Below are 18,228 nucleotides of genomic sequence, written 5' to 3'. Positions count from 1 at the left end.
AATTGGAAAGACTGCAAGGGGGAGGGGAGTTGCTTGCGCCCTAAAGGAGGAGTTATTCAGATTCATTGCAGTGGGCGGCGGCTGCAAAACGCACCATTCTTCTTGTTTTGGCTCTGCAAAGCAGCCTTTTCAAGGGTTGGCTTGGGTGACAAAATGTCTTGTGTAGGCGTGGGTTTGTCTCCCTCTCGCTCTCTCTCCCTAAGATGTGTCCGGCATAGGCCAGGGTGCCACTCGAGGCCCAAACCAATTCTGGTTATCGCTTCTCGGCCTTTTGGCTAAGATCAAGTGTAGTATCTGTTCTTATCAGTTTAATATCTGATACGTCCCCTATCTGGGGACCATATATTAAATGGATTTTTAGAACAGGGAGATGGAAAAAGAGCTTGCTCTGTCCACTCCACGCATTGACCTGGTATTGCAGTACCTCCAGGAACGGTGCACCCCTTCTTAACCCAGTTTCCAAAAGCAGAACTCAATTCACCTGATTCATATTAGCCCGATTTAATGAATTGGAAGAAAGCATACGTCTTCATATGCACCTCAATTTGGCCCATTCACTTTTCACACTTCCTCCTTTTGTTTTTTATCTTTCACACTTTTGACTTTCTTTATTCATCCAAATAGCAAACTCATCACCACTCAACCTGACCAACTCGGCTATGTCCCCGTGCTGCAGTTCTCTGTCTTATCTAGATCATTTGCAATTGAATGGAATAGATCCCTTTTGGACAAAGTGGATTCACCTGCTGCTGCAGTGACCACAGGTGTGATAACATCTAGAATTGGCATCTGGTGCGATCTCTCCGCTTCCACTCCAAAGAAAGTTACCTGTTTATTCCTATCATGCATTGGTTTTTGGGGTTTTCTTTGAGTAATGATGATCTCTTTAGTAGTCTGTTGGCGCCCTCTCCTGGAGGAATAGTTTGCTTGCTCTTGGACATTCTAAAAGAGAGGTCATGATAGACATTGAGCTTCTGAGCTCAATTGGGGACAGTCATGGGTGATGAATGTTTGCAACCTACTGCGAAGCCTCATACCGCAATATAAGGAACGTCAAATACTAAGAAAGGGCGGCCTATGAAAGAATTACTACTTTCAATAAGTACACTTAAACGGCTAATTGGGAATAGAAAAACTGTAAAAAGCCCTCTGAGAAAGCCCCCCTCTAACCTTTGATAGTAAGCTTTTCTGTAGTCTGCCTGTTGATGTATTTTCCGTTTGAACTGTGCACAACATGAAGAGACGGAACACTGGCGGCTTGTCACAATGCCCCCCGATGACATCACAATAGCGCTGCTGCCTAGAAAACAAGCTGCGCAGAAGAAGTTGTTCTTTGGGTGGGAGGGTGGGCTAGTGGAAGGAGGGGGCAATCTCTTTTTTTCCCGGGTGGTAGGGGGATGACAGGAGAAGGGAAGCGGGTGGTGAGAAAGGTACAGAGGGCAGGGTTTGGGGGCTGGGAAGGAAAGGGAAAAGATTAGGGTTTGGGGATGATGAAAGGGCTTTCTACGGGTAAGGATGGCAAAGGGTGGCAGTGACGGAAAGTCAGGCAACCTGTCCTGTCCGTCTTTTTGTATCGTGAATTGGAAAGACTGCAAGGGGGAGGGGAGTTGCTTGCGCCCTAAAGGAGGAGTTATTCAGATTCATTGCAGTGGGCGGCGGCTGCAAAACGCACCATTCTTCTTGTTTTGGCTCTGCAAAGCAGCCTTTTCAAGGGTTGGCTTGGGTGACAAAATGTCTTGTGTAGGCGTGGGTTTGTCTCCCTCTCGCTCTCTCTCCCTAAGATGTGTCCGGCATAGGCCAGGGTGCCACTCGAGGCCCAAACCAATTCTGGTTATCGCTTCTCGGCCTTTTGGCTAAGATCAAGTGTAGTATCTGTTCTTATCAGTTTAATATCTGATACGTCCCCTATCTGGGGACCATATATTAAATGGATTTTTAGAACAGGGAGATGGAAAAAGAGCTTGCTCTGTCCACTCCACGCATTGACCTGGTATTGCAGTACCTCCAGGAACGGTGCACCCCTTCTTAACCCAGTTTCCAAAAGCAGAACTCAATTCACCTGATTCATATTAGCCCGATTTAATGAATTGGAAGAAAGCATACGTCTTCATATGCACCTCAATTTGGCCCATTCACTTTTCACACTTCCTCCTTTTGTTTTTTATCTTTCACACTTTTGACTTTCTTTATTCATCCAAATAGCAAACTCATCACCACTCAACCTGACCAACTCGGCTATGTCCCCGTGCTGCAGTTCTCTGTCTTATCTAGATCATTTGCAATTGAATGGAATAGATCCCTTTTGGACAAAGTGGATTCACCTGCTGCTGCAGTGACCACAGGTGTGATAACATCTAGAATTGGCATCTGGTGCGATCTCTCCGCTTCCACTCCAAAGAAAGTTACCTGTTTATTCCTATCATGCATTGGTTTTTGGGGTTTTCTTTGAGTAATGATGATCTCTTTAGTAGTCTGTTGGCGCCCTCTCCTGGAGGAATAGTTTGCTTGCTCTTGGACATTCTAAAAGAGAGGTCATGATAGACATTGAGCTTCTGAGCTCAATTGGGGACAGTCATGGGTGATGAATGTTTGCAACCTACTGCGAAGCCTCATACCGCAATATAAGGAACGTCAAATACTAAGAAAGGGCGGCCTATGAAAGAATTACTACTTTCAATAAGTACACTTAAACGGCTAATTGGGAATAGAAAAACTGTAAAAAGCCCTCTGAGAAAGCCCCCCTCTAACCTTTGATAGTAAGCTTTTCTGTAGTCTGCCTGTTGATGTATTTTCCGTTTGAACTGTGCACAACATGAAGAGACGGAACACTGGCGGCTTGTCACAATGCCCCCCGATGACATCACAATAGCGCTGCTGCCTAGAAAACAAGCTGCGCAGAAGAAGTTGTTCTTTGGGTGGGAGGGTGGGCTAGTGGAAGGAGGGGGCAATCTCTTTTTTTCCCGGGTGGTAGGGGGATGACAGGAGAAGGGAAGCGGGTGGTGAGAAAGGTACAGAGGGCAGGGTTTGGGGGCTGGGAAGGAAAGGGAAAAGATTAGGGTTTGGGGATGATGAAAGGGCTTTCTACGGGTAAGGATGGCAAAGGGTGGCAGTGACGGAAAGTCAGGCAACCTGTCCTGTCCGTCTTTTTGTATCGTGAATTGGAAAGACTGCAAGGGGGAGGGGAGTTGCTTGCGCCCTAAAGGAGGAGTTATTCAGATTCATTGCAGTGGGCGGCGGCTGCAAAACGCACCATTCTTCTTGTTTTGGCTCTGCAAAGCAGCCTTTTCAAGGGTTGGCTTGGGTGACAAAATGTCTTGTGTAGGCGTGGGTTTGTCTCCCTCTCGCTCTCTCTCCCTAAGATGTGTCCGGCATAGGCCAGGGTGCCACTCGAGGCCCAAACCAATTCTGGTTATCGCTTCTCGGCCTTTTGGCTAAGATCAAGTGTAGTATCTGTTCTTATCAGTTTAATATCTGATACGTCCCCTATCTGGGGACCATATATTAAATGGATTTTTAGAACAGGGAGATGGAAAAAGAGCTTGCTCTGTCCACTCCACGCATTGACCTGGTATTGCAGTACCTCCAGGAACGGTGCACCCCTTCTTAACCCAGTTTCCAAAAGCAGAACTCAATTCACCTGATTCATATTAGCCCGATTTAATGAATTGGAAGAAAGCATACGTCTTCATATGCACCTCAATTTGGCCCATTCACTTTTCACACTTCCTCCTTTTGTTTTTTATCTTTCACACTTTTGACTTTCTTTATTCATCCAAATAGCAAACTCATCACCACTCAACCTGACCAACTCGGCTATGTCCCCGTGCTGCAGTTCTCTGTCTTATCTAGATCATTTGCAATTGAATGGAATAGATCCCTTTTGGACAAAGTGGATTCACCTGCTGCTGCAGTGACCACAGGTGTGATAACATCTAGAATTGGCATCTGGTGCGATCTCTCCGCTTCCACTCCAAAGAAAGTTACCTGTTTATTCCTATCATGCATTGGTTTTTGGGGTTTTCTTTGAGTAATGATGATCTCTTTAGTAGTCTGTTGGCGCCCTCTCCTGGAGGAATAGTTTGCTTGCTCTTGGACATTCTAAAAGAGAGGTCATGATAGACATTGAGCTTCTGAGCTCAATTGGGGACAGTCATGGGTGATGAATGTTTGCAACCTACTGCGAAGCCTCATACCGCAATATAAGGAACGTCAAATACTAAGAAAGGGCGGCCTATGAAAGAATTACTACTTTCAATAAGTACACTTAAACGGCTAATTGGGAATAGAAAAACTGTAAAAAGCCCTCTGAGAAAGCCCCCCTCTAACCTTTGATAGTAAGCTTTTCTGTAGTCTGCCTGTTGATGTATTTTCCGTTTGAACTGTGCACAACATGAAGAGACGGAACACTGGCGGCTTGTCACAATGCCCCCCGATGACATCACAATAGCGCTGCTGCCTAGAAAACAAGCTGCGCAGAAGAAGTTGTTCTTTGGGTGGGAGGGTGGGCTAGTGGAAGGAGGGGGCAATCTCTTTTTTTCCCGGGTGGTAGGGGGATGACAGGAGAAGGGAAGCGGGTGGTGAGAAAGGTACAGAGGGCAGGGTTTGGGGGCTGGGAAGGAAAGGGAAAAGATTAGGGTTTGGGGATGATGAAAGGGCTTTCTACGGGTAAGGATGGCAAAGGGTGGCAGTGACGGAAAGTCAGGCAACCTGTCCTGTCCGTCTTTTTGTATCGTGAATTGGAAAGACTGCAAGGGGGAGGGGAGTTGCTTGCGCCCTAAAGGAGGAGTTATTCAGATTCATTGCAGTGGGCGGCGGCTGCAAAACGCACCATTCTTCTTGTTTTGGCTCTGCAAAGCAGCCTTTTCAAGGGTTGGCTTGGGTGACAAAATGTCTTGTGTAGGCGTGGGTTTGTCTCCCTCTCGCTCTCTCTCCCTAAGATGTGTCCGGCATAGGCCAGGGTGCCACTCGAGGCCCAAACCAATTCTGGTTATCGCTTCTCGGCCTTTTGGCTAAGATCAAGTGTAGTATCTGTTCTTATCAGTTTAATATCTGATACGTCCCCTATCTGGGGACCATATATTAAATGGATTTTTAGAACAGGGAGATGGAAAAAGAGCTTGCTCTGTCCACTCCACGCATTGACCTGGTATTGCAGTACCTCCAGGAACGGTGCACCCCTTCTTAACCCAGTTTCCAAAAGCAGAACTCAATTCACCTGATTCATATTAGCCCGATTTAATGAATTGGAAGAAAGCATACGTCTTCATATGCACCTCAATTTGGCCCATTCACTTTTCACACTTCCTCCTTTTGTTTTTTATCTTTCACACTTTTGACTTTCTTTATTCATCCAAATAGCAAACTCATCACCACTCAACCTGACCAACTCGGCTATGTCCCCGTGCTGCAGTTCTCTGTCTTATCTAGATCATTTGCAATTGAATGGAATAGATCCCTTTTGGACAAAGTGGATTCACCTGCTGCTGCAGTGACCACAGGTGTGATAACATCTAGAATTGGCATCTGGTGCGATCTCTCCGCTTCCACTCCAAAGAAAGTTACCTGTTTATTCCTATCATGCATTGGTTTTTGGGGTTTTCTTTGAGTAATGATGATCTCTTTAGTAGTCTGTTGGCGCCCTCTCCTGGAGGAATAGTTTGCTTGCTCTTGGACATTCTAAAAGAGAGGTCATGATAGACATTGAGCTTCTGAGCTCAATTGGGGACAGTCATGGGTGATGAATGTTTGCAACCTACTGCGAAGCCTCATACCGCAATATAAGGAACGTCAAATACTAAGAAAGGGCGGCCTATGAAAGAATTACTACTTTCAATAAGTACACTTAAACGGCTAATTGGGAATAGAAAAACTGTAAAAAGCCCTCTGAGAAAGCCCCCCTCTAACCTTTGATAGTAAGCTTTTCTGTAGTCTGCCTGTTGATGTATTTTCCGTTTGAACTGTGCACAACATGAAGAGACGGAACACTGGCGGCTTGTCACAATGCCCCCCGATGACATCACAATAGCGCTGCTGCCTAGAAAACAAGCTGCGCAGAAGAAGTTGTTCTTTGGGTGGGAGGGTGGGCTAGTGGAAGGAGGGGGCAATCTCTTTTTTTCCCGGGTGGTAGGGGGATGACAGGAGAAGGGAAGCGGGTGGTGAGAAAGGTACAGAGGGCAGGGTTTGGGGGCTGGGAAGGAAAGGGAAAAGATTAGGGTTTGGGGATGATGAAAGGGCTTTCTACGGGTAAGGATGGCAAAGGGTGGCAGTGACGGAAAGTCAGGCAACCTGTCCTGTCCGTCTTTTTGTATCGTGAATTGGAAAGACTGCAAGGGGGAGGGGAGTTGCTTGCGCCCTAAAGGAGGAGTTATTCAGATTCATTGCAGTGGGCGGCGGCTGCAAAACGCACCATTCTTCTTGTTTTGGCTCTGCAAAGCAGCCTTTTCAAGGGTTGGCTTGGGTGACAAAATGTCTTGTGTAGGCGTGGGTTTGTCTCCCTCTCGCTCTCTCTCCCTAAGATGTGTCCGGCATAGGCCAGGGTGCCACTCGAGGCCCAAACCAATTCTGGTTATCGCTTCTCGGCCTTTTGGCTAAGATCAAGTGTAGTATCTGTTCTTATCAGTTTAATATCTGATACGTCCCCTATCTGGGGACCATATATTAAATGGATTTTTAGAACAGGGAGATGGAAAAAGAGCTTGCTCTGTCCACTCCACGCATTGACCTGGTATTGCAGTACCTCCAGGAACGGTGCACCCCTTCTTAACCCAGTTTCCAAAAGCAGAACTCAATTCACCTGATTCATATTAGCCCGATTTAATGAATTGGAAGAAAGCATACGTCTTCATATGCACCTCAATTTGGCCCATTCACTTTTCACACTTCCTCCTTTTGTTTTTTATCTTTCACACTTTTGACTTTCTTTATTCATCCAAATAGCAAACTCATCACCACTCAACCTGACCAACTCGGCTATGTCCCCGTGCTGCAGTTCTCTGTCTTATCTAGATCATTTGCAATTGAATGGAATAGATCCCTTTTGGACAAAGTGGATTCACCTGCTGCTGCAGTGACCACAGGTGTGATAACATCTAGAATTGGCATCTGGTGCGATCTCTCCGCTTCCACTCCAAAGAAAGTTACCTGTTTATTCCTATCATGCATTGGTTTTTGGGGTTTTCTTTGAGTAATGATGATCTCTTTAGTAGTCTGTTGGCGCCCTCTCCTGGAGGAATAGTTTGCTTGCTCTTGGACATTCTAAAAGAGAGGTCATGATAGACATTGAGCTTCTGAGCTCAATTGGGGACACTCATGGGTGATGAATGTTTGCAACCTACTGCGAAGCCTCATACCGCAATATAAGGAACGTCAAATACTAAGAAAGGGCGGCCTATGAAAGAATTACTACTTTCAATAAGTACACTTAAACGGCTAATTGGGAATAGAAAAACTGTAAAAAGCCCTCTGAGAAAGCCCCCCTCTAACCTTTGATAGTAAGCTTTTCTGTAGTCTGCCTGTTGATGTATTTTCCGTTTGAACTGTGCACAACATGAAGAGACGGAACACTGGCGGCTTGTCACAATGCCCCCCGATGACATCACAATAGCGCTGCTGCCTAGAAAACAAGCTGCGCAGAAGAAGTTGTTCTTTGGGTGGGAGGGTGGGCTAGTGGAAGGAGGGGGCAATCTCTTTTTTTCCCGGGTGGTAGGGGGATGACAGGAGAAGGGAAGCGGGTGGTGAGAAAGGTACAGAGGGCAGGGTTTGGGGGCTGGGAAGGAAAGGGAAAAGATTAGGGTTTGGGGATGATGAAAGGGCTTTCTACGGGTAAGGATGGCAAAGGGTGGCAGTGACGGAAAGTCAGGCAACCTGTCCTGTCCGTCTTTTTGTATCGTGAATTGGAAAGACTGCAAGGGGGAGGGGAGTTGCTTGCGCCCTAAAGGAGGAGTTATTCAGATTCATTGCAGTGGGCGGCGGCTGCAAAACGCACCATTCTTCTTGTTTTGGCTCTGCAAAGCAGCCTTTTCAAGGGTTGGCTTGGGTGACAAAATGTCTTGTGTAGGCGTGGGTTTGTCTCCCTCTCGCTCTCTCTCCCTAAGATGTGTCCGGCATAGGCCAGGGTGCCACTCGAGGCCCAAACCAATTCTGGTTATCGCTTCTCGGCCTTTTGGCTAAGATCAAGTGTAGTATCTGTTCTTATCAGTTTAATATCTGATACGTCCCCTATCTGGGGACCATATATTAAATGGATTTTTAGAACAGGGAGATGGAAAAAGAGCTTGCTCTGTCCACTCCACGCATTGACCTGGTATTGCAGTACCTCCAGGAACGGTGCACCCCTTCTTAACCCAGTTTCCAAAAGCAGAACTCAATTCACCTGATTCATATTAGCCCGATTTAATGAATTGGAAGAAAGCATACGTCTTCATATGCACCTCAATTTGGCCCATTCACTTTTCACACTTCCTCCTTTTGTTTTTTATCTTTCACACTTTTGACTTTCTTTATTCATCCAAATAGCAAACTCATCACCACTCAACCTGACCAACTCGGCTATGTCCCCGTGCTGCAGTTCTCTGTCTTATCTAGATCATTTGCAATTGAATGGAATAGATCCCTTTTGGACAAAGTGGATTCACCTGCTGCTGCAGTGACCACAGGTGTGATAACATCTAGAATTGGCATCTGGTGCGATCTCTCCGCTTCCACTCCAAAGAAAGTTACCTGTTTATTCCTATCATGCATTGGTTTTTGGGGTTTTCTTTGAGTAATGATGATCTCTTTAGTAGTCTGTTGGCGCCCTCTCCTGGAGGAATAGTTTGCTTGCTCTTGGACATTCTAAAAGAGAGGTCATGATAGACATTGAGCTTCTGAGCTCAATTGGGGACAGTCATGGGTGATGAATGTTTGCAACCTACTGCGAAGCCTCATACCGCAATATAAGGAACGTCAAATACTAAGAAAGGGCGGCCTATGAAAGAATTACTACTTTCAATAAGTACACTTAAACGGCTAATTGGGAATAGAAAAACTGTAAAAAGCCCTCTGAGAAAGCCCCCCTCTAACCTTTTGATAGTAAGCTTTTCTGTAGTCTGCCTGTTGATGTATTTTCCGTTTGAACTGTGCACAACATGAAGAGACGGAACACTGGCGGCTTGTCACAATGCCCCCCGATGACATCACAATAGCGCTGCTGCCTAGAAAACAAGCTGCGCAGAAGAAGTTGTTCTTTGGGTGGGAGGGTGGGCTAGTGGAAGGAGGGGGCAATCTCTTTTTTTCCCGGGTGGTAGGGGGATGACAGGAGAAGGGAAGCGGGTGGTGAGAAAGGTACAGAGGGCAGGGTTTGGGGGCTGGGAAGGAAAGGGAAAAGATTAGGGTTTGGGGATGATGAAAGGGCTTTCTACGGGTAAGGATGGCAAAGGGTGGCAGTGACGGAAAGTCAGGCAACCTGTCCTGTCCGTCTTTTTGTATCGTGAATTGGAAAGACTGCAAGGGGGAGGGGAGTTGCTTGCGCCCTAAAGGAGGAGTTATTCAGATTCATTGCAGTGGGCGGCGGCTGCAAAACGCACCATTCTTCTTGTTTTGGCTCTGCAAAGCAGCCTTTTCAAGGGTTGGCTTGGGTGACAAAATGTCTTGTGTAGGCGTGGGTTTGTCTCCCTCTCGCTCTCTCTCCCTAAGATGTGTCCGGCATAGGCCAGGGTGCCACTCGAGGCCCAAACCAATTCTGGTTATCGCTTCTCGGCCTTTTGGCTAAGATCAAGTGTAGTATCTGTTCTTATCAGTTTAATATCTGATACGTCCCCTATCTGGGGACCATATATTAAATGGATTTTTAGAACAGGGAGATGGAAAAAGAGCTTGCTCTGTCCACTCCACGCATTGACCTGGTATTGCAGTACCTCCAGGAACGGTGCACCCCTTCTTAACCCAGTTTCCAAAAGCAGAACTCAATTCACCTGATTCATATTAGCCCGATTTAATGAATTGGAAGAAAGCATACGTCTTCATATGCACCTCAATTTGGCCCATTCACTTTTCACACTTCCTCCTTTTGTTTTTTATCTTTCACACTTTTGACTTTCTTTATTCATCCAAATAGCAAACTCATCACCACTCAACCTGACCAACTCGGCTATGTCCCCGTGCTGCAGTTCTCTGTCTTATCTAGATCATTTGCAATTGAATGGAATAGATCCCTTTTGGACAAAGTGGATTCACCTGCTGCTGCAGTGACCACAGGTGTGATAACATCTAGAATTGGCATCTGGTGCGATCTCTCCGCTTCCACTCCAAAGAAAGTTACCTGTTTATTCCTATCATGCATTGGTTTTTGGGGTTTTCTTTGAGTAATGATGATCTCTTTAGTAGTCTGTTGGCGCCCTCTCCTGGAGGAATAGTTTGCTTGCTCTTGGACATTCTAAAAGAGAGGTCATGATAGACATTGAGCTTCTGAGCTCAATTGGGGACAGTCATGGGTGATGAATGTTTGCAACCTACTGCGAAGCCTCATACCGCAATATAAGGAACGTCAAATACTAAGAAAGGGCGGCCTATGAAAGAATTACTACTTTCAATAAGTACACTTAAACGGCTAATTGGGAATAGAAAAACTGTAAAAAGCCCTCTGAGAAAGCCCCCCTCTAACCTTTGATAGTAAGCTTTTCTGTAGTCTGCCTGTTGATGTATTTTCCGTTTGAACTGTGCACAACATGAAGAGACGGAACACTGGCGGCTTGTCACAATGCCCCCCGATGACATCACAATAGCGCTGCTGCCTAGAAAACAAGCTGCGCAGAAGAAGTTGTTCTTTGGGTGGGAGGGTGGGCTAGTGGAAGGAGGGGGCAATCTCTTTTTTTCCCGGGTGGTAGGGGGATGACAGGAGAAGGGAAGCGGGTGGTGAGAAAGGTACAGAGGGCAGGGTTTGGGGGCTGGGAAGGAAAGGGAAAAGATTAGGGTTTGGGGATGATGAAAGGGCTTTCTACGGGTAAGGATGGCAAAGGGTGGCAGTGACGGAAAGTCAGGCAACCTGTCCTGTCCGTCTTTTTGTATCGTGAATTGGAAAGACTGCAAGGGGGAGGGGAGTTGCTTGCGCCCTAAAGGAGGAGTTATTCAGATTCATTGCAGTGGGCGGCGGCTGCAAAACGCACCATTCTTCTTGTTTTGGCTCTGCAAAGCAGCCTTTTCAAGGGTTGGCTTGGGTGACAAAATGTCTTGTGTAGGCGTGGGTTTGTCTCCCTCTCGCTCTCTCTCCCTAAGATGTGTCCGGCATAGGCCAGGGTGCCACTCGAGGCCCAAACCAATTCTGGTTATCGCTTCTCGGCCTTTTGGCTAAGATCAAGTGTAGTATCTGTTCTTATCAGTTTAATATCTGATACGTCCCCTATCTGGGGACCATATATTAAATGGATTTTTAGAACAGGGAGATGGAAAAAGAGCTTGCTCTGTCCACTCCACGCATTGACCTGGTATTGCAGTACCTCCAGGAACGGTGCACCCCTTCTTAACCCAGTTTCCAAAAGCAGAACTCAATTCACCTGATTCATATTAGCCCGATTTAATGAATTGGAAGAAAGCATACGTCTTCATATGCACCTCAATTTGGCCCATTCACTTTTCACACTTCCTCCTTTTGTTTTTTATCTTTCACACTTTTGACTTTCTTTATTCATCCAAATAGCAAACTCATCACCACTCAACCTGACCAACTCGGCTATGTCCCCGTGCTGCAGTTCTCTGTCTTATCTAGATCATTTGCAATTGAATGGAATAGATCCCTTTTGGACAAAGTGGATTCACCTGCTGCTGCAGTGACCACAGGTGTGATAACATCTAGAATTGGCATCTGGTGCGATCTCTCCGCTTCCACTCCAAAGAAAGTTACCTGTTTATTCCTATCATGCATTGGTTTTTGGGGTTTTCTTTGAGTAATGATGATCTCTTTAGTAGTCTGTTGGCGCCCTCTCCTGGAGGAATAGTTTGCTTGCTCTTGGACATTCTAAAAGAGAGGTCATGATAGACATTGAGCTTCTGAGCTCAATTGGGGACAGTCATGGGTGATGAATGTTTGCAACCTACTGCGAAGCCTCATACCGCAATATAAGGAACGTCAAATACTAAGAAAGGGCGGCCTATGAAAGAATTACTACTTTCAATAAGTACACTTAAACGGCTAATTGGGAATAGAAAAACTGTAAAAAGCCCTCTGAGAAAGCCCCCCTCTAACCTTTGATAGTAAGCTTTTCTGTAGTCTGCCTGTTGATGTATTTTCCGTTTGAACTGTGCACAACATGAAGAGACGGAACACTGGCGGCTTGTCACAATGCCCCCCGATGACATCACAATAGCGCTGCTGCCTAGAAAACAAGCTGCGCAGAAGAAGTTGTTCTTTGGGTGGGAGGGTGGGCTAGTGGAAGGAGGGGGCAATCTCTTTTTTTCCCGGGTGGTAGGGGGATGACAGGAGAAGGGAAGCGGGTGGTGAGAAAGGTACAGAGGGCAGGGTTTGGGGGCTGGGAAGGAAAGGGAAAAGATTAGGGTTTGGGGATGATGAAAGGGCTTTCTACGGGTAAGGATGGCAAAGGGTGGCAGTGACGGAAAGTCAGGCAACCTGTCCTGTCCGTCTTTTTGTATCGTGAATTGGAAAGACTGCAAGGGGGAGGGGAGTTGCTTGCGCCCTAAAGGAGGAGTTATTCAGATTCATTGCAGTGGGCGGCGGCTGCAAAACGCACCATTCTTCTTGTTTTGGCTCTGCAAAGCAGCCTTTTCAAGGGTTGGCTTGGGTGACAAAATGTCTTGTGTAGGCGTGGGTTTGTCTCCCTCTCGCTCTCTCTCCCTAAGATGTGTCCGGCATAGGCCAGGGTGCCACTCGAGGCCCAAACCAATTCTGGTTATCGCTTCTCGGCCTTTTGGCTAAGATCAAGTGTAGTATCTGTTCTTATCAGTTTAATATCTGATACGTCCCCTATCTGGGGACCATATATTAAATGGATTTTTAGAACAGGGAGATGGAAAAAGAGCTTGCTCTGTCCACTCCACGCATTGACCTGGTATTGCAGTACCTCCAGGAACGGTGCACCCCTTCTTAACCCAGTTTCCAAAAGCAGAACTCAATTCACCTGATTCATATTAGCCCGATTTAATGAATTGGAAGAAAGCATACGTCTTCATATGCACCTCAATTTGGCCCATTCACTTTTCACACTTCCTCCTTTTGTTTTTTATCTTTCACACTTTTGACTTTCTTTATTCATCCAAATAGCAAACTCATCACCACTCAACCTGACCAACTCGGCTATGTCCCCGTGCTGCAGTTCTCTGTCTTATCTAGATCATTTGCAATTGAATGGAATAGATCCCTTTTGGACAAAGTGGATTCACCTGCTGCTGCAGTGACCACAGGTGTGATAACATCTAGAATTGGCATCTGGTGCGATCTCTCCGCTTCCACTCCAAAGAAAGTTACCTGTTTATTCCTATCATGCATTGGTTTTTGGGGTTTTCTTTGAGTAATGATGATCTCTTTAGTAGTCTGTTGGCGCCCTCTCCTGGAGGAATAGTTTGCTTGCTCTTGGACATTCTAAAAGAGAGGTCATGATAGACATTGAGCTTCTGAGCTCAATTGGGGACAGTCATGGGTGATGAATGTTTGCAACCTACTGCGAAGCCTCATACCGCAATATAAGGAACGTCAAATACTAAGAAAGGGCGGCCTATGAAAGAATTACTACTTTCAATAAGTACACTTAAACGGCTAATTGGGAATAGAAAAACTGTAAAAAGCCCTCTGAGAAAGCCCCCCTCTAACCTTTGATAGTAAGCTTTTCTGTAGTCTGCCTGTTGATGTATTTTCCGTTTGAACTGTGCACAACATGAAGAGACGGAACACTGGCGGCTTGTCACAATGCCCCCCGATGACATCACAATAGCGCTGCTGCCTAGAAAACAAGCTGCGCAGAAGAAGTTGTTCTTTGGGTGGGAGGGTGGGCTAGTGGAAGGAGGGGGCAATCTCTTTTTTTCCCGGGTGGTAGGGGGATGACAGGAGAAGGGAAGCGGGTGGTGAGAAAGGTACAGAGGGCAGGGTTTGGGGGCTGGGAAGGAAAGGGAAAAGATTAGGGTTTGGGGATGATGAAAGGGCTTTCTACGGGTAAGGATGGCAAAGGGTGGCAGTGACGGAAAGTCAGGCAACCTGTCCTGTCCGTCTTTTTGTATCGTGAATTGGAAAGACTGCAAGGGGGAGGGGAGTTGCTTGCGCCCTAAAGGAGGAGTTATTCAGATTCATTGCAGTGGGCGGCGGCTGCAAAACGCACCATTCTTCTTGTTTTGGCTCTGCAAAGCAGCCTTTTCAAGGGTTGGCTTGGGTGACAAAATGTCTTGTGTAGGCGTGGGTTTGTCTCCCTCTCGCTCTCTCTCCCTAAGATGTGTCCGGCATAGGCCAGGGTGCCACTCGAGGCCCAAACCAATTCTGGTTATCGCTTCTCGGCCTTTTGGCTAAGATCAAGTGTAGTATCTGTTCTTATCAGTTTAATATCTGATACGTCCCCTATCTGGGGACCATATATTAAATGGATTTTTAGAACAGGGAGATGGAAAAAGAGCTTGCTCTGTCCACTCCACGCATTGACCTGGTATTGCAGTACCTCCAGGAACGGTGCACCCCTTCTTAACCCAGTTTCCAAAAGCAGAACTCAATTCACCTGATTCATATTAGCCCGATTTAATGAATTGGAAGAAAGCATACGTCTTCATATGCACCTCAATTTGGCCCATTCACTTTTCACACTTCCTCCTTTTGTTTTTTATCTTTCACACTTTTGACTTTCTTTATTCATCCAAATAGCAAACTCATCACCACTCAACCTGACCAACTCGGCTATGTCCCCGTGCTGCAGTTCTCTGTCTTATCTAGATCATTTGCAATTGAATGGAATAGATCCCTTTTGGACAAAGTGGATTCACCTGCTGCTGCAGTGACCACAGGTGTGATAACATCTAGAATTGGCATCTGGTGCGATCTCTCCGCTTCCACTCCAAAGAAAGTTACCTGTTTATTCCTATCATGCATTGGTTTTTGGGGTTTTCTTTGAGTAATGATGATCTCTTTAGTAGTCTGTTGGCGCCCTCTCCTGGAGGAATAGTTTGCTTGCTCTTGGACATTCTAAAAGAGAGGTCATGATAGACATTGAGCTTCTGAGCTCAATTGGGGACAGTCATGGGTGATGAATGTTTGCAACCTACTGCGAAGCCTCATACCGCAATATAAGGAACGTCAAATACTAAGAAAGGGCGGCCTATGAAAGAATTACTACTTTCAATAAGTACACTTAAACGGCTAATTGGGAATAGAAAAACTGTAAAAAGCCCTCTGAGAAAGCCCCCCTCTAACCTTTGATAGTAAGCTTTTCTGTAGTCTGCCTGTTGATGTATTTTCCGTTTGAACTGTGCACAACATGAAGAGACGGAACACTGGCGGCTTGTCACAATGCCCCCCGATGACATCACAATAGCGCTGCTGCCTAGAAAACAAGCTGCGCAGAAGAAGTTGTTCTTTGGGTGGGAGGGTGGGCTAGTGGAAGGAGGGGGCAATCTCTTTTTTTCCCGGGTGGTAGGGGGATGACAGGAGAAGGGAAGCGGGTGGTGAGAAAGGTACAGAGGGCAGGGTTTGGGGGCTGGGAAGGAAAGGGAAAAGATTAGGGTTTGGGGATGATGAAAGGGCTTTCTACGGGTAAGGATGGCAAAGGGTGGCAGTGACGGAAAGTCAGGCAACCTGTCCTGTCCGTCTTTTTGTATCGTGAATTGGAAAGACTGCAAGGGGGAGGGGAGTTGCTTGCGCCCTAAAGGAGGAGTTATTCAGATTCATTGCAGTGGGCGGCGGCTGCAAAACGCACCATTCTTCTTGTTTTGGCTCTGCAAAGCAGCCTTTTCAAGGGTTGGCTTGGGTGACAAAATGTCTTGTGTAGGCGTGGGTTTGTCTCCCTCTCGCTCTCTCTCCCTAAGATGTGTCCGGCATAGGCCAGGGTGCCACTCGAGGCCCAAACCAATTCTGGTTATCGCTTCTCGGCCTTTTGGCTAAGATCAAGTGTAGTATCTGTTCTTATCAGTTTAATATCTGATACGTCCCCTATCTGGGGACCATATATTAAATGGATTTTTAGAACAGGGAGATGGAAAAAGAGCTTGCTCTGTCCACTCCACGCATTGACCTGGTATTGCAGTACCTCCAGGAACGGTGCACCCCTTCTTAACCCAGTTTCCAAAAGCAGAACTCAATTCACCTGATTCATATTAGCCCGATTTAATGAATTGGAAGAAAGCATACGTCTTCATATGCACCTCAATTTGGCCCATTCACTTTTCACACTTCCTCCTTTTGTTTTTTATCTTTCACACTTTTGACTTTCTTTATTCATCCAAATAGCAAACTCATCACCACTCAACCTGACCAACTCGGCTATGTCCCCGTGCTGCAGTTCTCTGTCTTATCTAGATCATTTGCAATTGAATGGAATAGATCCCTTTTGGACAAAGTGGATTCACCTGCTGCTGCAGTGACCACAGGTGTGATAACATCTAGAATTGGCATCTGGTGCGATCTCTCCGCTTCCACTCCAAAGAAAGTTACCTGTTTATTCCTATCATGCATTGGTTTTTGGGGTTTTCTTTGAGTAATGATGATCTCTTTAGTAGTCTGTTGGCGCCCTCTCCTGGAGGAATAGTTTGCTTGCTCTTGGACATTCTAAAAGAGAGGTCATGATAGACATTGAGCTTCTGAGCTCAATTGGGGACAGTCATGGGTGATGAATGTTTGCAACCTACTGCGAAGCCTCATACCGCAATATAAGGAACGTCAAATACTAAGAAAGGGCGGCCTATGAAAGAATTACTACTTTCAATAAGTACACTTAAACGGCTAATTGGGAATAGAAAAACTGTAAAAAGCCCTCTGAGAAAGCCCCCCTCTAACCTTTGATAGTAAGCTTTTCTGTAGTCTGCCTGTTGATGTATTTTCCGTTTGAACTGTGCACAACATGAAGAGACGGAACACTGGCGGCTTGTCACAATGCCCCCCGATGACATCACAATAGCGCTGCTGCCTAGAAAACAAGCTGCGCAGAAGAAGTTGTTCTTTGGGTGGGAGGGTGGGCTAGTGGAAGGAGGGGGCAATCTCTTTTTTTCCCGGGTGGTAGGGGGATGACAGGAGAAGGGAAGCGGGTGGTGAGAAAGGTACAGAGGGCAGGGTTTGGGGGCTGGGAAGGAAAGGGAAAAGATTAGGGTTTGGGGATGATGAAAGGGCTTTCTACGGGTAAGGATGGCAAAGGGTGGCAGTGACGGAAAGTCAGGCAACCTGTCCTGTCCGTCTTTTTGTATCGTGAATTGGAAAGACTGCAAGGGGGAGGGGAGTTGCTTGCGCCCTAAAGGAGGAGTTATTCAGATTCATTGCAGTGGGCGGCGGCTGCAAAACGCACCATTCTTCTTGTTTTGGCTCTGCAAAGCAGCCTTTTCAAGGGTTGGCTTGGGTGACAAAATGTCTTGTGTAGGCGTGGGTTTGTCTCCCTCTCGCTCTCTCTCCCTAAGATGTGTCCGGCATAGGCCAGGGTGCCACTCGAGGCCCAAACCAATTCTGGTTATCGCTTCTCGGCCTTTTGGCTAAGATCAAGTGTAGTATCTGTTCTTATCAGTTTAATATCTGATACGTCCCCTATCTGGGGACCATATATTAAATGGATTTTTAGAACAGGGAGATGGAAAAAGAGCTTGCTCTGTCCACTCCACGCATTGACCTGGTATTGCAGTACCTCCAGGAACGGTGCACCCCTTCTTAACCCAGTTTCCAAAAGCAGAACTCAATTCACCTGATTCATATTAGCCCGATTTAATGAATTGGAAGAAAGCATACGTCTTCATATGCACCTCAATTTGGCCCATTCACTTTTCACACTTCCTCCTTTTGTTTTTTATCTTTCACACTTTTGACTTTCTTTATTCATCCAAATAGCAAACTCATCACCACTCAACCTGACCAACTCGGCTATGTCCCCGTGCTGCAGTTCTCTGTCTTATCTAGATCATTTGCAATTGAATGGAATAGATCCCTTTTGGACAAAGTGGATTCACCTGCTGCTGCAGTGACCACAGGTGTGATAACATCTAGAATTGGCATCTGGTGCGATCTCTCCGCTTCCACTCCAAAGAAAGTTACCTGTTTATTCCTATCATGCATTGGTTTTTGGGGTTTTCTTT

General features: G+C 46.3%; 12 non-coding genes across 12 annotated transcripts; all 12 read left to right on the top strand.

Moving 5' to 3' along the window:
* The first annotated feature begins 255 nt into the window (after window positions 1–255).
* On the top strand, window positions 256–446 carry LOC142286545 (U2 spliceosomal RNA). The gene has a single exon (XR_012747673.1). It is a non-coding gene; the product is annotated as a U2 spliceosomal RNA (small nuclear RNA).
* Window positions 447–1,833: 1,387 nt separating this feature from the next.
* On the top strand, window positions 1,834–2,024 carry LOC142286544 (U2 spliceosomal RNA). Its single transcript, XR_012747672.1, has one exon. It is a non-coding gene; the product is annotated as a U2 spliceosomal RNA (small nuclear RNA).
* Window positions 2,025–3,411: 1,387 nt separating this feature from the next.
* On the top strand, window positions 3,412–3,602 carry LOC142286543 (U2 spliceosomal RNA). The gene has a single exon (XR_012747671.1). It is a non-coding gene; the product is annotated as a U2 spliceosomal RNA (small nuclear RNA).
* A 1,387-nt stretch (window positions 3,603–4,989) lies between these two features.
* LOC142286542 (U2 spliceosomal RNA) lies at window positions 4,990–5,180 on the top strand. Its single transcript, XR_012747670.1, has one exon. It is a non-coding gene; the product is annotated as a U2 spliceosomal RNA (small nuclear RNA).
* A 1,387-nt stretch (window positions 5,181–6,567) lies between these two features.
* On the top strand, window positions 6,568–6,758 carry LOC142286540 (U2 spliceosomal RNA). The gene has a single exon (XR_012747669.1). It is a non-coding gene; the product is annotated as a U2 spliceosomal RNA (small nuclear RNA).
* A 1,387-nt stretch (window positions 6,759–8,145) lies between these two features.
* Window positions 8,146–8,336, top strand: LOC142286539 (U2 spliceosomal RNA). The gene has a single exon (XR_012747668.1). It is a non-coding gene; the product is annotated as a U2 spliceosomal RNA (small nuclear RNA).
* Window positions 8,337–9,724: 1,388 nt separating this feature from the next.
* LOC142286537 (U2 spliceosomal RNA) lies at window positions 9,725–9,915 on the top strand. The gene has a single exon (XR_012747666.1). It is a non-coding gene; the product is annotated as a U2 spliceosomal RNA (small nuclear RNA).
* Window positions 9,916–11,302: 1,387 nt separating this feature from the next.
* LOC142286536 (U2 spliceosomal RNA) lies at window positions 11,303–11,493 on the top strand. Its single transcript, XR_012747665.1, has one exon. It is a non-coding gene; the product is annotated as a U2 spliceosomal RNA (small nuclear RNA).
* A 1,387-nt stretch (window positions 11,494–12,880) lies between these two features.
* Window positions 12,881–13,071, top strand: LOC142286535 (U2 spliceosomal RNA). Its single transcript, XR_012747664.1, has one exon. It is a non-coding gene; the product is annotated as a U2 spliceosomal RNA (small nuclear RNA).
* Window positions 13,072–14,458: 1,387 nt separating this feature from the next.
* LOC142286534 (U2 spliceosomal RNA) lies at window positions 14,459–14,649 on the top strand. The gene has a single exon (XR_012747663.1). It is a non-coding gene; the product is annotated as a U2 spliceosomal RNA (small nuclear RNA).
* A 1,387-nt stretch (window positions 14,650–16,036) lies between these two features.
* On the top strand, window positions 16,037–16,227 carry LOC142286533 (U2 spliceosomal RNA). Its single transcript, XR_012747662.1, has one exon. It is a non-coding gene; the product is annotated as a U2 spliceosomal RNA (small nuclear RNA).
* A 1,387-nt stretch (window positions 16,228–17,614) lies between these two features.
* On the top strand, window positions 17,615–17,805 carry LOC142286532 (U2 spliceosomal RNA). Its single transcript, XR_012747661.1, has one exon. It is a non-coding gene; the product is annotated as a U2 spliceosomal RNA (small nuclear RNA).
* The last annotated feature ends 423 nt before the right edge of the window (window positions 17,806–18,228 follow it).

This window comes from Anomaloglossus baeobatrachus, unplaced genomic scaffold (assembly GCF_048569485.1).
Source record: "Anomaloglossus baeobatrachus isolate aAnoBae1 unplaced genomic scaffold, aAnoBae1.hap1 Scaffold_663, whole genome shotgun sequence".
In the NCBI taxonomy this organism is placed as follows: domain Eukaryota; kingdom Metazoa; phylum Chordata; class Amphibia; order Anura; family Aromobatidae; genus Anomaloglossus; species Anomaloglossus baeobatrachus.
Note: the sequence above shows the minus strand (reverse complement) of the source record. Positions and strands in the feature narration are given on the sequence as shown.